The 19172-nt window shown below is 42.4% G+C and overlaps 1 protein-coding gene across 3 annotated transcripts in view; it reads left to right on the top strand.

Moving 5' to 3' along the window:
- Positions 1-19172, top strand: part of LOC146431530 (contactin-4) — a 246066-nt gene that overhangs the window by 32113 nt on the left and 194781 nt on the right. For all 3 annotated transcript variants that reach the window (XM_085072261.1, XM_085072257.1, XM_085072258.1), the window contains exon 2: positions 1542-1586. The gene's annotated coding sequence lies outside the window, so the exon portion shown is untranslated. The remainder of the gene's footprint in view (positions 1-1541; positions 1587-19172) is intronic.

Here is a 19172-nt window from a genome sequence, read left to right as displayed (position 1 = left end):
GGGCGAGTTGTTCTCCCAAACTTTCCCTGACTGAAGTGATAAGCTGAACAGCTACAGTAAATACAGTAATATTTTGATTGGTACAAAACCTTTCGTTTCTTCTTGATGTCTAATTAGCGTAGCTCTGAATGTCAAATATTTCCCCGCTCTCCCTGCGCTGTGCTCACTTCGGTGGGGCTCCATCTGGCTCTGCCTGCCTCCAGGAGAAACTCTCAAGTTCCTCTGTGGAGAAGCTTTCCCAGAACCAGGGCTGCTGCTGGATCCCAGCTGTCCCCTCCAGGTCTCCTGAGCTGGAAGGGAGTTTTCCCTGCAGGAAATCCAGGTGGAAAATAGAGCTGGTCCAGGAGTGGAACTCTCAGGCTGGCAGATGACAGACCAGGTCCTTGCTGCTGGTGGATGGGAGTGGCACATCCATGATGAATGAAGGCAAAATGTCCCTTTGGACTACCAGGGATGCAATTCCTAGTACAAAAGTGGTAAAGCCTTTTGTATCCACAGAATCCCAGATGGTTTGGGTTGGAAGGGATTTTAAAGCTCATCCAGTGCCACCCCTGCCATGGCAGGGACACCTTCCACTGTCCCAGGTTGCTCCAAGCCCTGTCCAGCCTGGCCTTGGACACTGCCAGGGATCCAGGGGCAGCACAGCTTCTCTGGGCACCCTGTGCCAGGGCCTGCCCACCCTCACAGGGAGGAATTTCCTCCCAATATCTAATTTTCAGAGGTTCTCAGTGACTTTAACAACTCCATTACAGGAGCAGGGATGTCCTCCGGTTGTGACTTCTTCATACTGAGTTAGAATCCAAGCTACAACCCAGGAAACGAATGCTGATCTTCAGGCAAAATGTCAGACTTCTTTTGCTGCTTCTGCTATCTGGGATGTGTTGATAGTGCAAAAAAAAGCTTGTATTTCCTTATAACATGTTTTCCAGTGAGCATTTCCGGTGCTCACTGAATTCTAGTTCCATAAACATTTTCTCTATCTGCCATATGTTCTCTGTGTGACCTACACCCAGCTACCAAACATGTGAAATTCTGTGATTAAAGCGTGTATTGAACGAGTTTCCAGGTTTTTTTCCTATTTTTCAGAATTGTATTGGTGTGTGGTTTGGATGATCTGATGGGGAATTGTTCTGCTCCAGCCTTTTCTTTGGGGTTTAGGTTGGTTTGTTGTCAGCCCACAGCTGCACTGAGTTGAGTTATCAGTGAAGGAGTTTCAGCCTTTAGTGAAGTCAGGTGGAGAAAACAAGGTTTGAGTCGTCCCAGGTGGAATGGCTGAGCTGCAGGGTCAGGGGAATGGAGCCAGGCTGGGGGTTTGGAGAAGAGACCTCATGGATTTGGGGGAAACTGAATCCAGCAGTGGAAAAGTTCTCTACAGGATCTGAGCAGGTGATTGCTTTAGTCCTATGGCACTTGGAAAATAACAAATAAAAGTAATGCAAGAAAGCCTCTTGCTATACAAAATAAGTTAACATTAACCAGAATTAAATTAGTGTCTTAAAATATCAGTATAACTGATTTCACCTGTGAATTTCTCCTTTCAGGTATTGGAAATTTGACTGAAGTCTACATATCATGCACTGGAGAAGGTAAGGATTCTTTCATTCTAATCCTGGTGTGTTGATGTTAATTTATCTTTATTCTTAATGCCATTGCATTGGATGTCAGAATCTGCTTTGCATTGTTTGTGCTTTAAAGAATTTGCCCTGGAGTTTCTCTGTGCCCTGACAGTGGGTTTTGATTTCCCCTTTTAAAAGAATGTATAAATCTGCGTTTAAGTTCTTAGGGGTGTATATGTTGCATTTATGCAATTCTGCATTAGAAGGCTTGTGGAAAATGTGGAACAGTTTGCCTTCAGCTGCTATTTTAAATGGGAAATTGTAAATCATTGTTTAAAAGGATGCATGGAAGTTACAGAATGAATCTTTTACAAAAGGATATTGATATCTTGTTATCAATAATGTTCCAGGGTTGGTTGTTTTTTTTTTCTGGTTAGGCTCTTACTGTTCTTGTCAAGAGATTTTCAAAAGCAGTGTTAAATTAATGATTGAATGATTGACTCTGCAGCTGAATTAGTCAAAAAAAAAAACCTGTGGCGTTTCTGAAACTCAAATTTTCTTAATGGCTTCGCAGTTTGAATGTCAATGGGAATCAATATTGTTAGTGGAGAGGTGGGTTTTGTTCTATAGAACCTGAAATTATCCAGAGGGGGTTTTTTCCAACATGCTTTTAAGTATGAATTATGATGCTTCCAAAGGAGCACAAGATGTTTTCAGAGCTTACAATTAAGTGTTTGAAAAATAAGTGTTGTCTTATTTTTAGGCGTTATTACTGTATCTGTTCAGAGAGATTACAGATGGTTTCTGACAAAAATATTTAATTTCTTAATTCTTGGAAATTTCTCCTTAATCCTGGGTGGTGTTCACAATGAAAACTGAAGCTGGAGATCAAGTAAATATTCTTATTCAGCCTGGTTCTGTTGGAATGTGCAGAGCTGTCTTGGTGTGAGGCTTTCAAAGCCATGATAAAGGATGATAAATTCTGGGATAGATCACTCTCTAGTCTTTCTAGTGGCCTGAAAGGAAAAGCTTATTTCTTAATATAAAAGATAACTTTGAATAATGGACTCCTCATCCCTTTGGACAGTACTCCTAAATTAGCCTCAGAGCTCTTTCTCAGGTGAAATCTCATTTTCAGGTTCCCCACAGTAAAAAGGAGATGCTGATCCCCATTCCATTCGGGAAGTGTTTTCAATCTGCTGATGAAAAGTACTTCTGAAGAGTTAGGCAACCTTGATTAATTGAGCCTGAATAAGAAGTGCAGGATCAAATCTCGGGATATTATTTTTAGGCTGCAGCCTTGTGCTCTGCATTCCAACTCCTTAAATGGCAGTTTGATGGGAAGTGTGAAGGAGTGGAGCAGGCAGCTCTGTGCACTCTGGTAATGCCTTGCAAATGCTGACACCACCCTGGACAGGAGGGTGGAAATTGCTTTTTCTTTACAGAGCCACCTAACTGTTGGGTAAACATTTCTCATTAGGGAGGCTGTGACTGGAATTTGGGGTAAATCCTCTGTGTTGATGTGGCACTGGCAGGGCAGGGGTGTTTGAAATGAAAGCTGAGTGTGGGGAAGCTCTCTGAGCTGTTAAAGAGTTGTAGGGTCAGCAGTGCCATGGGGGGTGTTCAGTCTGGGAATGGCACCCCAATTTGGGTTCTTGGGGTGTGTGGGATGTGGGATGTCATCAGCAGGGGTGACTCAGCAGTGTCACCCAAGCTGCTGAGATGTCCTGAGCACTGAACTTGGCCTGTCTGAATTCTGCCCAACCTCGAGGTGCAGCGCTGTGCTTGCAAAGAGCAAAGCACAGCAGGTTTTATAGGCAAAAGTGGTCACACACACTGCTGTACTTGACAAAATGACACCTTTGGGGACTGCAAATTCAGCTTTTATAGGGATTTCATCTCCTGGGAGGGCAGGAGTTTCTAACCCTCACTGCTCAGCAGCATGTGGGCCTTGCTGAGTCAAAGCCAGGCCCTGAGGAAGCCAAGTTTGGGGTTTTGCTGCTGGTTTTGTGACTCCAAACTGGCTGTGGTTGACCAAAGGGACTCAAGAACCAGAGATTTTAAAAGAAACAGTTGTGCACTGTGCTGGTATAATTACAAAATTCTACTTGATTACCTGTCAAGCTAATTAAAACAGTGACAGGCCAACAGTCCTCTTACAGTTTGTAGCATCTGTGCTTTGTATTCCACAACCAGGCTTAGAGTGTAATTGTAATTAGAATTATTACCAGCAGACAATGTACAGTTATAAGGAGAAATGTCCTAACACTGAACTTGCTGGGTAACAGCTCTGGAAAAGGAGATTGTGATGAGCAGAGTGTGAAAAGCAGCTGGTTTCAGGGCATGGTTTGACAAGATTGGCACTGGTTTTGTCCCCTGGCAGTGTCCCCTTTGCCTGGTGTGTGGCTGTTTGTGGCTGGTGGCTCTTGGCTGCTGGCTCTGGAGAGCTGCCACTCACTGCAGGTGGAACAGCTCAGCTGGGAGTGCTGTGGGTCAGTGTGTAAGAGGATTACTGGGATGGACACTCACTACCTCCAATGTGCACTTTGTAGATCACCTCTTCAAAGACAAGGGTGGTTTGTGATCTCCAGGCACCCTTCTGCTTTCCAGAATCCAAAATTTTCCTCCTTCCCAGGCTCCTCACTGTCAGATGTGTCTGCCACCAAACCCTCCTGCTCTTTTCCTAATCCTCTGCAATCTGCCATGTCCTTTCTTTCCTTCTTTGTTATCTGCCACTTCCCTCCCTGATTCCCATCTCCCACTTTTCACCTTCTGAGCCTCTCTGCCATCCCTTTCCTTCTCTCCTCATCACTTGAGTTCCTCGTGCTACCCAAAAACCTTCAAAAATTAAAGCAGAACCAATGTTATATAGTGAGTTGATAAACTGAATCATCCAAACTGCCATTTCCTGGTGGATTAAGTTGTGTTTTTTAGAGGATGAGGAGTCTTTGCTCTCCTGGAATTTGGAGCTGGGAGAGAACATCCTAATTTTGCAGCAGAGTGAAATGACAACTTTGATACATATAACCTGGATTGTAATAAATTATTGCAGAGCCTGCATATTGCTTGAGATTTGGAGTATTTTGGGTTTTTTTTATACTTTGAGTAATATTTAGGATGGAGTCCTCATGACTTGACTTTTCATCATCAGAACATGATGAACACTTGAACAAAATTTAGGATTGAGTTGTGTTCAGTCACAGGTGCCTAGCCAGATCTTCTCCTTGCAGGCAGGTTTTGGAAGAACAGGTAATTACCAGGTAATAGCTCAGGGGATGTGCCTCATTCCAGCATTGCAGAGGATTTTCTTTCAGAATAGGCTGAGATGTGTTGTCTGTGTTCCCCGAGTGGGAACTTGGGGCTGGAATGACTCTGAGGAATGTCTGGTAAGGCAGCACTGCTGTTAGCTCTGAAATCTGACACGAGGAACATTTGGCACAAAGCAAATCTGCCCTTGTGCACTTGTTTGATATTGTAAAAGAGATTATTGTGGCCTTACAAGAAGGTTAAGATGTCGTGAAGTTTAATATACTCTGAAAATAGTCCTGTTAAAGCCACTGCTGCTCGTGATTGATGAGGCAGGTTATGATGGGAGCTCTAAATCTTGTGTTTGTGTGTGCAAATTGCTATTTCCCAGCCTTTTCAAGGTTGCTAACTTTATCTTGTGGTGCAGCCCATATTTAAGGACTTCATGTTGAATTAGCCTTTGATTAAGGGCAAAGGAACTTTGATGATAAAATGCCACTAGCAGTGGTTCTGTGGACTGGCTTGGAATAACTTATCAATCACTCCTCAGGACTGAGAGCACACTGTGGACATGAGGGTCACCCTTTGAGGATTAATTTTGGGAGATAAACAGCTCATGGCTGTTGGATGATTATGGTCAGAAGCAATTATGGTGTTTTTCAACTGTTCATTACTACAACAAAGAGTCACCAGGCTGAGTTTTAAGGCTCTGCTTGAACAGCTGGGTCAGGATGTGTCAGCCTGGATTCCAAGGTGTTCCTGAATGATAGGAGTTGCTGACACTTCTGGCAGAGGTGGGTCCTGGCAGTTTGTTTTCCCTATTTATTTTTGCTATTAAGTGAATTTCTGCACCTTTTGGGTGAGTAACTCCAATAGCCAGCTGGCAGTTTTGTGGAGTCCCCTATAAATAGCTAATATGTATTTTGCAGATATTCTGAAGAACATTTCACAGCTGGATTGGGTTCCTAGGCAGGTGTCACTGTTTGTTTCTGATCCTCTGTGCTTCAGGTTTCCATTTTTCTGTCTCCTTTTTTAATTTCTGTCATCAGCTGAGCTGAGAGATAGAATGGACCAGAACATTGAGAGGGAAAACTCCCGATGCTTCTCATGGCTGCAAAAGTGGCAGAGCCTGGAAGCCAAAGTGTGTCTGAGATGAATTCCTATTTAATAAAAAAGGAGAGCCCCAAACACCCAAGATATGGGGTTGCTGCTGTCACCAGCACTGCCTGAAAGGAATGAGAAACTGTCTTATGGAGGGATTAGCGTAGTGAGGAATAAACTGCTGAATCACTGGGAGCAAGGAAGAAATAGAGAGTCGAGAGGCTCTGGGAAAAAAAAATAAAATGGCTGCTGGAATTCAATTAAAATCACAGTGGGATTTGCTGCTGGAGATGGAGCATCAGTCATCCCGGATCTCGTGGTGGCTGCTGCCTCAAGGGCTACTTCAGTGAGTGTAGAGCTCCTGAGAAATGCTGGAGTGGCAGTTGTGCAGGAGGAGAGTCCCCATCTCCTCCCAGACAGATGTGTTTCCCCAGCACACCTCCGAGTTCGGATTGCTGCTCACTCTTCAGGCATTGACACTTTGCCATGGATTTTCTGAGTAGAGAGTTGGAGTTCATCCTGCAGGCTGGGAGAGGAACACCCTGTGGGAATGCAGCTTGGGCTGTGGGGCTGCAAATCAATTTGGGGGGGTTTGGGATTTATTTTTTTTCTTTAGATTATTTGGATTATTTAGTCATTTTAGTTATTTCAGGATGTGCTCATGAGGGGCTGAGTGGCTTGAAAAAGCCTCTACATGTGCCATCAGTTATATCCATGGTGCAAATCCAAAAAAAGCCTGAAACACCCCTAAAAGCTGCTCTGTGCTCAAGTAAAGAACACAAAACCAGGTTGGAGATGGTTGGGTTTTAGTCAGGTGAAGCTGCAGCAGTTTAGTTGGTTTTCAGTGAGCTTTTCTCGCCTCAGGTGGGACAGCAGGAATGGCCGTGGCTCTGACCATGACTGAAATGGCTTCTTCGCAATCAAATCTTGTGTTAATCATCCCAAATGCCTTCAGTGCGCCCTCAGCGATTGGAAACGGCATCAATTAACATTTAGGAAATTAATTTCCGACTCCTGGAATATTAAACATTTACTTTGCGAATGGAAATGAGGTGCACTGACTGTGCATCCCTCCTGCCCTTTAACCCACAGCCTCATAAGGCAGGAAATGGTAAATTGGCAAACATGAAGGTGTTTTTTGGAATTGCTGGAATTGTGACACGTGGAATTATGGCTGTTTGAATCAGCAGCAGTGTCATTCAGTTATTTTCTCAGGTTCAAGGCCAGGTTGGACAGGCTTGGAGCAGCCTGGGACAGTGGAAGGTGTCCCTGCCATGGCACTGGATGAGTTTTAATGTCCCTCCCAACCCAAATCATGCTGGGATTCTGTGATACTGAGAAATGTGGCTAAAAATTAAGAAATCCCAAACTAAACCACCGTGTGGATGAAACCCCTGATGCTGTCAACCCCTCATGGTTCATTGTGGCACATTTTGATTTTACTGCTCCTTTTTAAAAAGATTTGATACCTAGAAATAAAACAGAAACATAAGTTCTTCAGGAAATCTATAATGAGGATTATTAATCCTTGCTTTGCAGATCGAAATATTTTGTCTAATCTTTGCTAGAACTGATTTTGCCGCCCTTTTTAATATCAATAAAAATATTATAGAGGTGATTCTGCAGAAGGATGTTGCAATGTGAGTTATTCAAGAGGTGTTTCCCAGGTCTCTCTGTCTTTCTGTTGGTCTTGGTTGCATATTTGCATCCTTTGTCCCCCTTAGGGTCAATTTTGAAGTTTTGTTTCTCTTCGAATTTTGAGAGATATTTTAGTTTCTCAAGATCAGTTATCCTTACTGAGAAGGAAAATAAGATGGTTTTGGTTTGTTTAATTCATTCAAACTGCTCATTGTTCCTGTTTGTACCATTTTAAGAACAACATCTTTATCTCCTTACTTGCAAATGCATCTTTTGTTTTGATTTCTCCTAATATTCTTTTTAAATGGTTAATCTTCACATACCATGCTGTGAGTTCTGGTGGTTTTTTGTTGAATTTGGAAGGGATCTGTGGAGGTGATGTCGTGCAACTGCCCTGCTCAAAGTTTTCTAGTAAAATGTTATTTTAGGGCTTATTGAGTGGCAGCTGTCCTCAATACACCATGTGGCACAGAGAAGGAATTGGAATATGACTCACTTTTTGTCTCCAGTCTGTAATTCCTTCTGCTCTTTTCTCATCACTTCAGCTCCCTCGCCACTTCTGAATCTTTCAGGAGTTCTCACTTCAGTCTCACAGCCACTATTTTCATTCCTCTTCACACGAAACAACTCCTGGCCATCAGTTCTTCTCTGTGTTCCTCTTCCTATTGGATCTTATTTTCCTTTGCTCTCCTGACTCATTCCAGAGTTGTGTGGTGCTTCTCCCTCCCTGCAATCCCTGTATTTCAAGAGCTTAACTGCCCACTGTTGGAATTTCCAGAACATGGAGCCACACAGGCAATAATCTGCATTTCATGCACTGCTGAAGTTAATGGGAATTTGGATCAGCTCTGTGATGCCCTACTTCAAAGTAGCTCAAAGATCTCTTATTTCCTCATTTTCCTCTTAATCTTCGTTCCTCTCATTCCACGAGAATTATCACAATTCTACTGTATCACCTGCTTTGATACAGGAGATCTTATCTTCAGCACAGTCCTTGAAGTCTTTTTTCTTCCACAGGAAGCAGACGGGGGGAAGAAAACCTGTTTTCATGCCGAACAGATGTGTCCTGATTTTCTTTGTTTTTATTTAGGTTTTGCCACAGTCTGTTCTCCTAGAATTAAAACACCTCATCAGAGCCTGATGATTAGAGCTACCTCTGGGTTTTTTTCCCCCCTTTAAAATGTCACTAGAGCATCTCTTTCACTTTTTCTTGGTGACTTCTTTGGCAGCACTGAAGCTGCAGGAGGTTGTGCTTTGTTACGCCCATGGAACTCAAGCCCTCGCTATTGACAGTCTCATATTGGTAATTCCTTTTGATACAGCTGCAAGACTATATTGTCCATCATTTCTTTTTTTTTATGCATCAAGATCTTAAATGCTGATCTTCAGCATTCAGGCTTTCCAAATGCCTTGGGTGTTCTTGAAGGGGACCACCTTGCTCCAGTGCCAGTAGATGGAAGATTAGGAAGATTGGTCAATTAGGGAGAAACTCTTCCCTGTGAGTGTGGGGAGGCTCTGGCATGGAGGAGCTGTGGCTATCCCTGGAAATGTCCAAGGCCAGGTTGGACAGGGCTTGGAGCAGCCTGGGACAGTGGAAGGTGTTCCTGCCATGGCACTGGAGAATCTTTAAGGTCCTTCCAGCCCAAACCTTTCAGTAGGTCTTGTACTGATGCTGTTACCTGATTACATTTCACCTGCTGGTTTTCACTCTATTCCCTTAGTGTGAACTCTGTTCCTCAGCAAGGTGTAATTTGGTTTATTTCAGAGCATCTCTGCTCATATTTCTGTTCTGAGATGTGAACCTGAGCTCTCTCTTTGCCCTGCCGAGAGCTCCCAGCAGCTCAGGGAGGTGAGGCAGCATCACCCCAACCTCAGCCAGGAGCTGTGCTGCCTCTGTCTCTGTCAGAGAGCTCTCAGCTCTGGAGGTTGCTGGTTTTGAGCAGAGCTGTGGAGCTGAGCTGAGCCTGGGCTAGCTGTGCTCTGCTGTGTCTGCAGCCCGAGCTCATCGTGTGCAGCTCATGGGCTTTGCTCAGGGAATCTCCCAAGGAGCTCCTGCCATCTCTGCTGCATTTTCATCTCTCTGTCTTTAGTGCTTTCTGCAGCTTGCTGCAAGTCCCAAATCCCATTGTCTTTGCTGGTTGTGCTGGCTCTGGCCAGGGACCTGTATTTGGAGGCTTGGGTTTGCTTTTGATTTTTTGAGACCTTTTTCCCCACCTCCCACCCTGCATTTACCGTCTGCATTTTAGAGATACATTTCAAGTATTTTTATAACCCTTCATACTGTATTTTCAACTTGGTTAATTGCCCTAAAGTTGGCTTTCTGCAGTAACACAAAGTGCTTGCAGTCTTTTTTGTTCTGTTCCAGCCTGTAGCAGAGAAAATCACCACTTTCCAGATGACTTTCATTTTCCTTCCTAAGCCATTTTCGTGTAATTCCGCATTCCGAAGCGCTCTCGGCACTAAAGCTCTTTATGCTGTGGTGTATTTTTAACTAATGATGTGTCACTGTACCAGCTTGGATTTTCTTGTATCTATTCTGTAAACAACTAAAGTTCCTTTTGAGGGGGAGGAGGAGGAGAAGAAACGGTGCCAGAGAGTTACAAGTCGTGTTCGCCTTCATGCAAGCAGAAGAGATCAGACTGGCCTCGGACCAAATTAATTAAATGTTCCATTTAGTGGGAGATGTCAGTGAGGAATAGATAATTCTTCCCATCTGAAGTGCTTGACTGGTGAAGAAGAACAGCTCTGCGTGAGCAAGAGGCCTCTGAATGTTACATAAATGTCAAAGCAGGAGGAGAAGTTCTGAGGCTGAGCCTTTGCTGGGGAATGTTGTCTCCTGGGTGGGTTTTGAGCTCCACTTTGCAATTAAGAGGAGCAGCAGCAGCAGAGTGCTTGGGGATTGCAGGAGGACCATCCTGGCACCAAAGGACACTCAGAGGAATTATTCCTGTTCATGGATTGCAGTGCCTGGTCCAGGAGGAATGGGAAAATGTGTGGATTTAAAGGGTAATAGTGGACAGAGTAGCTGTTATATTTATATTTCATGAACTGCTGATTTGGACAGGCGGTGAGCAGAGAAACTTGAGGAGTTAGGAAAGGGACTTGGTCAAAGTAAAACAATGTATTGACAAGAAGGATTTTTTATTCTTAGCAAAGTGTGGGAGGAGGCTGCCATGCTCTGCTATCTATAATTTTCTGTCATAATTGAATATAGCTGTAGTTTCTGAAACTTTATATATCTATAAAATCAGTTACCTGGAATGTCTTTTAAATTGCAGTGCTGTAATCTCACATGCTGCAGAGCAGGTAACTTTAATAACCATTTCCTGATGTAATACTGCCCTCTGCTTAAAGAATGCCAAACTTCATTGCAGAGTTGTACACCTAAAGCAAAACATACCTGAACAAAAATATGTATGTTTTTTATCCAGGATTTTGCATCATTTTGGTCTGGAAGGCCAAACCCCTGTGTGTTTGTGGGATGCAAAATGGGAGTACTGACTGGATCAGCTCTACTGCTGGTGGATCATTTTACCCATCTGGTGGTATAGGATTTTTATTAGAGCTATAAAAATAATGTGATTTTTTTTTTTTTGTTATTCTGCTCTAAAATATTTATATAATAATTTTAGCTTGTTATAAGAGTCTTGAACAGAGGTTGTTAGGTAAAAGAGTTAAGCTAATTTAGGTACCCATGAAAATCAAAATGGCTCATTTTGATTAATCTGCTTGAAATAAATGCCTGAAAGGTGAAAAATGATTTGCTTGTCATGTGAAGTGACTTAGTGCACTTCATGCTGCCACTGCACATCAGCCATGGTTTTGCTCATAGCCCCTGTGAGCATATTTCACGTGGGACAGCAGTATCTTAAATTACTCTCCTCAGAGAGGATGCAGAGAAGCAATTCCCCATTTCACTTGATTTCTTTATCAGTTTATGGTCCACTTCACAGACAAAAGCTGGTTTACACTGATCTCAGTTATCTGCACAGCGTTGCTGTATGTCAATATTTTGGCTGAGATTTAGCAGTGCAAACCTGAGCACAGTTAAACCTTCCTGGGAGTTGGCCAACTCCATGTGGTCCCTGGTGCTGTCCATGGTGCTTTTGGCACCTGGGGATCCAAAACTTGGCAAAACAAATCCATGGGAGGTGCCTCAAGTAGGTTTTGAGTGCAGAGAGAGGAGATACAAATGGCTGGCAGGGTTTCTGCTCCCCAGTGCGAGTGAGAAACACCAAAGGCACAAATGTCACCACTGGTTTTGGGGATTTTTTTTCTCCCAGTTCACCACATCCCTCTCAGCTCTCTTGATGAAGCCTCAGCTTGTGAGCACTCGGGCATGTCTCAGCCTTAACCAAGGAATTACAGCATCTGGGCTGGGAGAGATTAAAACATTAACAAGAGAATAATCAAGATACTGAGTCCCTGACAGCTGTCTGATATCAAGGCATCACCTCCTGCCTGCAGAGGGGAAGGGGATGCACGATGAGGGTGAGAATCTCCATCAGGTGGGGAGATTCAGATTGGATATTGGGAAGGAATTCTTCCCTTTTAGGCTGGCGAGGCCCTGGCAGAGATTCCCAGAGAAGCTGTGGTGCCCCTGGATCCCTGGCAGTGTCCAAGGCCAGGTTGGACAGGGCTTGGAGCAGCCTGGGACAGTGGAAGGTGTCCCTGCTGAATTCAGAATTCCTCCCTCAAAGTCTGGACTTGGTGACACAAAGTGACAGAGTTAACACTCAGCATTCTATATAAATATTAGATGTGATCTGTTCTGCTTTATTAGGGAAATCTGTTTGGCATTCTGTTACAGGGGAACTAATTGGGTCCATAGTGAGTGCATGAATTAGGGCTGCCTTATGCAGCACCACTAATTTATGCACATCAGGGTTTGAACATGTTCTAGACATCTTGGGAAGAGTTGTGTGGTTTTGGTGAGTTAAAAATGGGCAAAATAATCAAAAAATGTACACTTATTGGAGTCTTCTTCCCAGAGCATTCCATGCAATTGTACTATAAGTAAAATACTGATAAATGTATGAGGTATGTAAGGTCAAGAGTGTTTCAAGCTCCCATCTATCAGACCTGACCAGATAATTCCCAATTTGTAATTACTGGGCTAATTTAGCATGATTTCCATATAATGGGATGTGTGAGGATTAATATCTTATATTTTCAGAAGGAATTGGTGAACATTTGTCTCCATAAAGATCCAAAGGAAAGCGCTGAGACATGAAAAGGTGCATGGGCAAGTGTGACATCCCAGCCTTCCAGATTCCTTTGGAATAGAAATTAATTCCTTTGGAATTAATTCCAAATTCCTTTGGAATCTGGAAAGGATAACATGAAATTTAAGTGAGCTGTGGGGAGTAATGTTAATGGAGATTGGGACCAAAAGGTTGTTCATTTCTTTATTTTTATTTAAGTGATATGAACCAAGTAAGCTGCAAAGGCTGCCAGGTTTGCAGTCTTGGTGGGATTTACTTGGGGTTCCCCAACTTTTCAGCACAGCCATGTTTGAAGCACTTTTTCCACCTGGGAGCAGTGCTGGAGATGGCTTTGGAGGTTCCACACCAAGTCTCAGTGATTCCCTCCAAGGCATGCTGCTCTCTGGACTGATTTTAACTGGGGAATTAAGTGCTTCCATCATCTCTGAGCACTCTTTTTCCCACAAAGATGGTTTCGGCTTACAGAGGTGTTCTCAATATGTAATAATAGCGTGTCTAGAATATACCCTTTAATTAAAACAAAGGAGCTTGAGAGGAGTGAAATAAATCCACCTCGAAAATGAGTAAGTGCTCACAAGGTTTCCATTTAATCAATAGCGGTGTCGGCGGTGATTGCGCAAACTTGAGCGCCGCGTTTTAATCAGGGATGTTTTTCCTGGCACGGGGGCGGAAAACACACTGATTAATTAATTTCTATTCCTGGAACGAGCCAGCCTCCCAGCAGAGCTAACCTGAGCAGCTTGGTGACAGGGCAATATGCGCTGAAAATGTAAAAATGTAAGAGGTCCCTGAGCTGATGTCGTCAGAGCCCCGGCAGCACCCAGGGCCGGAGCTGATTAACGAGTCCGACAGAACAAGTGGCAAAACGTGAGTGCTGGGAGAACCTGGTGCTGCTTTTGATGTCGTGGGTTTATTGAACTTTTTTTTTTTTTCTCCTGCCTGGCTGGGAGCTGTTTTATGACTTTTTTTCGAGGAGTGGTTTTGATGTTGGGGCTATTTTAGACTAAAGAGCTCTGCCGTGTGATTTGCATGGATCCTGGTTTGCTGTGCCCACGGGGATGCAGCCTGGATGAGATGGGAAAGGTAACCAGCTTCCTTCTAGGAGCTATTGATGTACTAGTTGCATATAATTAGGAATGTTAACAAGGGCATTATTGTGCTAATTATTATGCCTAATTACAGGGGGGAAAAAAAAACCTAGACAATTTCATGGCCACTTTCTGCTAGACAGAACTTAGAAGCTTTCCAGAGACTAAATGCATTAATTAATCTACTGGGCTTGTTTAAATAGAAGAATGTACTAAAATATTTTCTGTTTCCTGGGGAAAAAATGGAGAAATCAGAGTAAGTGACCTTTCTGGAGAAGCAACTTATTTAAACAAGTAAAACCAAATAAATATAATCCCATAAAATGTTGGTTTTAGTGATCCACTTGATGAAGTACTTGTTCTCCAATAGGAGAACAGGATATAAACTGGAACATAAATAAATAATATCTATATATAATGTAGATATATAATATATATAAACTGGGGAAGAAGAATGAAGAGCGGGAGAGGAGGCAGAAGTATTTTATATTGGCTTTGGTGGCAAAACTTGGTGATTGTGGAACTCTTGGGTGTAGAAGGGTGGGCATGGCAGGACTCAGAAACCACCCTGTGCCACTTGGAATATCCCATGGAGAAGTTCCTGCAGCACTTTGTGTTGAGGGGTGGTAAATTCCAGAGTGTCAGGGCTAGGAACACTTCAGCAGGAATTTGGATGAGAGAATTTGGATGAAGGACATTTGTGGAGCATCTCCCCAGCTTCAGCCTATGGGATCTGTTAAGAACTTCTGGAGTCTGATCCCAATTTTTCACGTTGTTCCAACTCCACGGGTGTGGATGGGCTGACCCAAAATCCCACTGCTAAAGTGTCTGGAAGCTAATTGTCTTCTAAAATGCCCCTAAACCAGCTGAGTGGTTTATTGATCCAATGAAAATGGTGGTGGCAGTCAGTGCCATGGCTTTGTGTGCCCAGGATTTTGGGTGGTGCACAAATGTAGTGGTTTTCACAATGCTTTTATGGGAGAGTTGCAATTTGCCCTTCGTTCATTAAAATCCAGGGATGGATGTTCTGATCCACTGAGGATGGCAGGAAATGTGAAGATCTTCCTGTGTGGGATGTGGTTATTACCAGCTGTAACTCAGCTTCTCTTTATTGCTGCTCCGGATGTCACCAAGTTCATGACTTCATCATGCTGTGAATCAAGGCAGATTTTAAGAGGACAAGAACTCCTTAATTTCCTTTTCTCCAAGTTTATTTGCACAAGAGGGTAAGAATTCCAGCCCGTCTGTGCTATTTGAAGGAGTTAGAACAGTTGGGTCATTTATCTGATGGGAGCTTTGAGCGGTGTCATTGAAGTAAGAACAATTTGTGCTTCCAGGAGCATCACTGAGCAGTTCAGAGAGCTACTTTGGGTGGAAATTCACCCATTTCCACCCTTTCAGCCTTTCCACAATTGCTGTTTTCCGAGAGATCAGTGCTGTGTATTGCAGGGAAATCATCAAGTCAAGAAGATCTTGTGCACCAAACCACCTCCAAAGCTGAGCACTCCAATCAGTTCACTCAAATATTCATTAGGAGAGCAAACCCCTGCTGATTGTAATGAGAATTTTGTCTGCAGAAAGCTTTTGTGACTCGGGCTCGAGTGGTGCTTTAGACTTCTTAAGAGTCTTTCAGGATCTTGGCTTTGAGATAATCTTTCCTAAAAATAATGCAAATTGCCCTAAAAACCTCATTCCAAATTGGGGGTATTTTTCCAGCCGGTCAAATGGACTTCCAAAGTCAGGAAACTTTATTTTCTAAGTTTTTTTTGTTTTTTTGGTTTTTTTTTAGGATAAATATATTTTTGTGTTCTTGCAGCTGTACTGCATAAATAGTCTTTGAATCACACAGGCTTAATTAGGATGGCCATGTTATGACTAAATTAATTGGATCATCTAAAAATTTACCCCTTTTTTTTGAAAACCATTCCAAAAACATAGAGTTTGCAGAATATTTAATTCAGTCTGGAGGCAAAACGTTACACAGAGGAAGGGAGGCTGCAGTGAGCACTTTCTTGTTTGACTGTCTCAGAAAAGCTGTCACTTAAAAGGCCCAGAAGCTGCCAAGAAAAGTTTGTGGAATCTCTGGTCTCGCTTTTTTGTATCCAAAAAGGCTTTGAATAAACCCTAACTTTTTCTGACAGTGAAATTTTTGTGACTGTGACATTTTCTGGGAGTTCTGGAGTGAATCTCCCCTTCCCTGCTGTCATCACTAAAGCAACGTTTTCCCCAAGGGATGGGTGAGCACCCAGGGAAAAGACCAAATGCTAACGATGCAGATTATAATTAAAGCTAATTAGAGATTGGGACTGCAGATGGAGGGAATGAGGGAAGATAAAAATTTGGGGCTTCCTTTACAGCTCATAATCCCAACAAAGTTAAAGATCTGGAATTGGCAGGAGGGGCTCCTGGGCACTGTGGGGAAATGTTTCTAAAAATAATGAGAAGAATTAAAATAATGGTGCTGCTTTTGATAGGAAGTGTGGGAATGGTGATAATTGTCCATCACAGCAATCTCTATTTTCTTGGAAAAGCAACACTTGGCACTGCCAGGGTGTTTCTGTATCTTCCAAGGTTTCTGAAGGAAGTGGAAGTTTTCAGTCCTGAACGGAGGTTTCGATACTAATAAAATTCTTATTTATGAGAGGTGTTTTACCTACTGAGCAACAGTGTTTGGCTCCCCAGGACTGGATATTTCCCCTGATTGATAATTTTGGGCTGCGTTCATGGACTGGAGTCCTGCTGAAAGAAGCAGAATTTCCAGCTGGCCTCATTTTTAATATTTGCTTTGGTTTGAAAGTTAAAATAGGACATTTTGAGTTTTATTTTGGCTTTGGAAAGCTCAGTGACTGCTAAAACTCGTGGCATTAAGGGCCTGAAATGTTTCTTTGCTAATGTCTTCTAAGACTAATGCCTGGAAATGTCTGTAATTCCCTGATAAGTTTTAAGGGAAATGAAGGTATTAAAAAAAAAAAAAATGGGGAAAGCAATGTCCCTTACTTGTATAATGCAGAAGTGTCAATTAAAAAATGGCAGCTTCTGGAATGAGAACGACACTGCCAAGAATTTTTATAACTTACTGTATTAGCGAGGGCTCAGAAAGCATTTGTCTAAAAAAGATGAGCTGCATGTGAAAGCTTTCTGGGAAACGTGAGGCTTTTCCATTCTATTAAATACCTTTTAGAAGGGATGAGTGCCTCGAAATGTTTGTGCTCTCGGTGCCTAAAAGGCTCAGCACGTCCCAGAAGCTGCTGTGTTTGATGTTATTTGTATCTGTGCATCCCTCTCTCTGCTTTTCCTGAAATTACCTCGATTTGTGTCCATAAATCACTGCTGCACTGGTGCTCTAATGAACAAAAAAACTTCATGCAGTGCTCCGTGAGTTAGAAAAGCCCCTTTTTTTAGTCAATTATCTTAGCAACTGCTCTGTGTGGCTTTTGTTTCTCTATTAGTGACAGAAATGCATTTGAAACGGCTTGAAAATAAAATATTAATCCGTTTTCTTTTAAAGCTGTAGCCCTCCAGTCTGGTGCAGCCAAACGTTCATTACAAAGAATTTGGGTATAAATGGGATTGTACCAGAATTCTGCTCAGAGCACTAATTACAAGTAAAAGCTTTGGTTGCAGTCAGAGTTGGAGCAATTGTTAAAAACAGAGCGTTGCCAATCGCCAGGGAAATTATTAATGCACATTAGAGTTTATTTCAAGGAAGTTCTGACTCAGGGAAAGGTTGAGATGTGGAAAGAGCAATGAAGAGGCTGAACTTGGATTATTCAGAATGAAGAGCAGGAAAAAGAAGCTCAATGTCTGACAGGACTTTTTCAGGGGGGTTTGTTAAAAATGGGGCAAAAAGGACAAAACTTTTTGGGATGAACGTAGGTTTGTAGTTTTTTCTAGAAATGCTTTTATAAGTGTGTATTTTATATTTTTGTATTCTTTCTTTCTCTGTATGCTTAGAATTTTGCTTGAATAGCAGAGAATGTTTGTAAGCCAGCATGTTAAGAGGTGAGGAAAAGCAATAATCCAGTTTTTTGTGTATATATCTGCACACAGACTGAACACTGAACCATCCCGAGCAGTTTATTGACACAGCTGGAAAAAGCCAATAAATAGTTTAAATTTTGTGCCTATTTAGCAAAAAAATCCAAGTCACTCACTGGAAATACTTCATAAAAAAGTGGAAATAGAGACTGTCACTCCCATTAGTGCTTCCAGATTTGTTCCAGCAGCTTTCATGTGTATTTTTCTCATTTAAGGTTATTTTCTCTAATTCAAAACAGAGCCTCTTCCCCCTATTTATCACCATTCCAGAGCAGGCAAATCTTCATCCTGAATTTTTTTTATTTATGGCCTTCATTTTGGTGACTAGCAGGGTGGCATTCCCCAAAAAATCTGCTGCAAAGGATCCTTGGAGGAGCCTTTGTTCTTTCATCTTGGTGGATAAAATTTGAGAGTGGAGATAACTCAGATCCTGTGAAGCTGAGCCTGAACTCTGAATCCAGGGATGGATTTTCACAGGGAAGTGAGATCTGTGTAAATAAGCACTAATTACCCCTCTGACAGGCAGCAAACCCCAAATCTGTATCCATTTAGGACGCCAGGCTCTCTGTAAGCTGTTTTTCTGAATAATCCGTTTTACGCATTTATTAACCTATAAATACATTTTTATAAATCTCAATGACATTTGGGTATTTTATTAACCACAATAAATGCCAGGGAAAATTGAATTAAGAAACCTTGTAATGTGCTTTACTACCAGTTTTAAAATTTTGCTGAGCTGTAAATGGTCCTGCTTTATATCAAGGATAAATCTGTTTGAAGACTGCAGGAATAATTCTTTTTCTTCGTTGCCAGAGGCCCTGACCTTTAGGTTGATGGGTGGTTTTTAACAGCTTCACCTCTGTCTGATTCTCTGTGATTCTGCAGTAATTTGATTATCTGCCTTGAGCAGTGCCCCAGTCTGAGCAGAAGTACCAAATATCTCGTGGTGCTCAGAGGGTGTTGGACAAAGCTGATCCCTGATCCCACAAATATCTTGCAAAACATAAATTTTTCTTTGTATTTGTCCTGATCTTATGATTACAATCTCAAAACAGGTACTCATTTTCCCCAAAATGCCAACTTCTGATGCCAAAAATTGAGTTTCTTCCAGCTGAAAAAACTTCCCCTTCATTTACAAAATAAAGTTGGTAATTTAAATAATTTGCAGTGGATGCACCAAACCAAATTTTTCCGTGTGAAGTTCTGGTTTGCTCTGTGGCTGCTGAAGATGCTGCTCTAGAAGTTCATCCTTTCCTATTTATCCTCCTTTTTTACATCTC

Source organism: Lichenostomus cassidix, chromosome 12 (genome assembly GCF_008360975.1).
Source record: "Lichenostomus cassidix isolate B80296 chromosome 12, HeHo_3.0, whole genome shotgun sequence".
In the NCBI taxonomy this organism is placed as follows: Eukaryota; Metazoa; Chordata; class Aves; order Passeriformes; family Meliphagidae; genus Lichenostomus; species Lichenostomus cassidix.
The sequence above is the reverse complement of the archived record's forward strand: the minus strand, read 5'-3'. Positions and strand labels throughout refer to the sequence as shown.